General features: G+C 35.6%; 1 pseudogene; it reads left to right on the top strand.

The window, feature by feature from the left end:
- Positions 1-1,257: 1,257 nt before the first annotated feature.
- Positions 1,258-2,564, top strand: LOC124975318 (pre-mRNA-splicing regulator WTAP-like; annotated as a pseudogene).
- The last annotated feature ends 1,064 nt before the right edge of the window (positions 2,565-3,628 follow it).

Genomic DNA, 3,628 nt, shown 5'->3' with positions numbered 1-3,628 from the left:
TATATGTATAGATAAGAAAACTAAGTTAGATTTATTCTACTGTTTCCTATTCCTCTTATCCTCCTTTTTTTCACCATTGTTTAATTTTATGAAATTTTCTGACCCTCATATATTTTATGTGGTATAGATTTCACATATCAGCAAAAAAATTTAACTTTTGTATACAGGAATTGTTTTTTTTTTTTTTTTTACTTAGAATGATATTCTTCAAATCCATCCATTTACTGGCAAAATGGAGTCATTCTTTTTGTGAGGTTGAATAAAAATGCATTGTGTATATATGCCTCAATTTCTATATCAATGACTGCTATTACTATAGTATTACTGCAAGGCATAATTCCCTTAAGGAGAATAAAACGAGCTTCTTTGTCTCTTCTGATTAACTCTGCATTGAAATTCAGTTTACCTTATATGAAAACAGAAACTGCTGCTTGTATATGAAGAAAACATGAATAATGTATTTTCCCAAACTTTTCCCTTCATTTTGTATTTCTTTATGTCTGTTTACTGAAAACAACATATAACTGGGTCTTGTTCTCCACTTCAACCTGCAAGTCTATGTCTGTTTTAGATGAGCTGAGAAAATTTATGTTCAGTTTTTTTATTGAAATATGCTTTTTTTAAAATTTGCTGACATTTTGGTTTATTTCTAGTATTTAATTTGAACTGATTCTCTTTGATTATTCTTCTAGCGTTGTTTCTGCTTTGCTAATTTTTGTTTTTTTCTCCATATATTCTTAAAATATTGAGTATCTTTCATAGCATCAACTTCTAAGCTGTAAATTCTTTTATCCTTTGTTTATCATGAAAAGTTTTTATTTAATCTTCAAGTCAAAGTCTTCATTTTGTTTTATATACTATTTTTGGTTGGCATCCATTTTCTTCAGTGTTCGGTGTATGTTATTCTAAAAACTCCTACCTTTTAGGGTCTCAGTTAAAATATCAGCTGATATTTGCATTGGTTTTTCTTAAAAAGTGACTAGTCTTAATCTTGCTGTGTTAAGATTCTTTTATCTGTATGTTGGACACTTTCAAAATGATGTGTCTTTATATGAGTCTCTTGCAATATTGTATATCTGAGTCCTGTAAAATTTCTGTATGTGATTTTTCATTTTGTTTTTAAGACTTGGGAAATTTTCTGATGTTATTTTATTGTTAAGATTGTGCATGATGGAGCACAGCGTGGCTGGCAGCGGCTTGGCCTTGGTCCCTGTGGCTGGTGACACCTGTGCAGCAGTGGCGTGAAGAGAATTCAAGATGACCAATGAAGAACCTCTTCCAAAAAAGGTTTGACTCAGTGAAACAGACTTAAAGTTATGGCACAAGATGAGTTAATTCTAAGATGAAAACAATATGAAGCTTGTGTTCAAGCTTTGGAGGGCAAGTACACAGATCTTAACTCAAATGACGTAACAGGCCTAAGGGAGTCTGAAGAAAAACTAAAGCAACAGCAGCAGAAGTCTGCACGCAGGTAAAACATCCTTGTAATGCGACTAGCGACCAAGGGACAAGAGATGCAAGAGTGTACTACTCAAATTCAGTACCTCAAGCAAGTCCAGCAACTGAGTGTCGCCCAAATGAGATCAACAATGGCAGACCCAGGCATCAACTTGTTTTTCCTAAAAATGAAAAGCGAACTGGAACACACTAAAGACAAACTGGAACAAGTCCAAAATGAACTGAGTGCCTGGAAATTTATGCCTGATAGACAAACAAGCAAAAAGTTAATGGCAAAGTGTCAAATGCTTATCCAGGAAAACCAAGAGCTTGGAAGGCAACTGTCCCAGGGTCAAATTGCACAGCTTGAAGCAGAGTTGGCTTTACAGAAGAAATATAGTGAGAAACTTAAAAGCAGTCAGGATGAACTAAATGACTTCATAATTCAACTTGACGAAGAAGTAGAAGGTATGCAGAGTACCATTCTAGTTCTTCAGCAGCAACTGAAGGAGACACCCCAGCAGTTGGCCTAGTACCAGCAGCAGCAGTCTCAAACCTCAGCCCCAAGTACCAGCAAGACTACATCTTCTGAACCTGTAGAACAGGCAGAGGCCACAAGTAAGGAATGCAGTCGTCTGGCAAATGGACTGAGCAATGGCAGTTCCTCCCGTCATAGGACGTCTGGATCTGGATTTCACAGGGGGGGCACAACAGAGTATGACTTTCCTTCTTCTCCAGGGAATGGTAATAAGGCCTCCAACAGCTCAGAGGAGAGAATTGGCAGAGGAGGTAGTAGTTATGTAAACCAACTCAGTGCGGGGTATGAAAGTGTAGACTCTTCCACGGGCAGTGAAAATTCTCTCACACACCATTCAAATGACACAGACTCTAATCATGATGCTCAAGAGGAGAAAGCAGTGAGTGGGAAAGGTAACCAAACTGTGGGGTCCCAGAATGACTTGGACTCAAGTGTAAATGTGCAGGGTTCAGTTTTGTAATATTTTTCCAGCAAATTTTTATACAGTGTCATTTAATTTGGGAGAGGATACTGTCCAGAAAATTGATGCATACTTTGTCACAACTTGCCTTTTTATGGGTGTGTTTTTGTTTTGTTTGATTCCTCACCCCTTTTTCTCCTTGCTTCAATACCTCTGCCACTTTGGAAATTGTAACAGTTAATTACTTGGAATGTTGCTAAAAGAACATTTTGTGTAGGGTCAAGTTATTTTTATATGGGTTAATGTGAAGTTGTAAATGGAAATCTTAAAGTATAACACAATGATGTCTGTATAAATCTGTGTGTGTCTCTAGAATGCGTGCTGTGTAAGAGCATTCTTCCTCATGCTGTTATATACCTCCGCACCATTCAAACTTGTTAGAGTAGATGTGGGTTTATGACTGCCAAGTTTGACCAGTACCACAGATACAAACACTAAAAGTTGAACTTGTTAATGGAATCCTATAGCAGTTTCAGTGTTACATACAGTTATTTCCACCATACATATGTGCATTTTCTCCTTAGGTGACTGACTGTTTATGATATTTGTGTGCATAGTTAACTCAATTTTTATGAACTGTTGTAACATATTAATGCATATTGCTCTGTGACTCCAGTATTTCTTACCTGTACTGACCAAACCTGAATAAAGATTTTTACTGTAGCTCTTTAAAAAAAAGACTGTGCATCATTTAGTTTATATATCAGAACCTTCATCTTAAAATTTCTGTTCATAGTCCCTTAACATCATTTATCTTTAGTCATATTTTTCTTTAAGATTACATGGTTTGTCTTCAAGTCCTGAAAAATCTATTTCTTGTGGTCTTATCTGTTGGTGATGCTTTCCATTGGACTTTTAATTTATTAGTATCTTCATGTTGAGAATTTCCAATTATATAGATCTTTCTTCTGAAAGATCTATATCTCCTTATTGAAGTTACTTTTCACTCCTTGTATTTTCTCTCTGCTTCGATTTATTTTGTCATCTTTTACCTCATAGATCAGTTGAATAAACTTTCTATATATCATCTCTAACATTTCCTCCATTGTTGTGTCAATGGAATCTGTTTTTCAGTTATACTATGTTGTTTGGTATGGTTTGTTCCATTCATTTCTCATATTGTTTGAGTGTCCACCCAACTTTCTGGATGTATCTGAAACAGCAGAGTTTCTTTTTCTTTTTTTTCAGGGTTT

Source organism: Sciurus carolinensis, unplaced genomic scaffold (assembly GCF_902686445.1).
Source record: "Sciurus carolinensis unplaced genomic scaffold, mSciCar1.2, whole genome shotgun sequence".
In the NCBI taxonomy this organism is placed as follows: Eukaryota; Metazoa; Chordata; class Mammalia; order Rodentia; family Sciuridae; genus Sciurus; species Sciurus carolinensis.
Note: the sequence above shows the minus strand (reverse complement) of the source record. Positions and strands in the feature narration are given on the sequence as shown.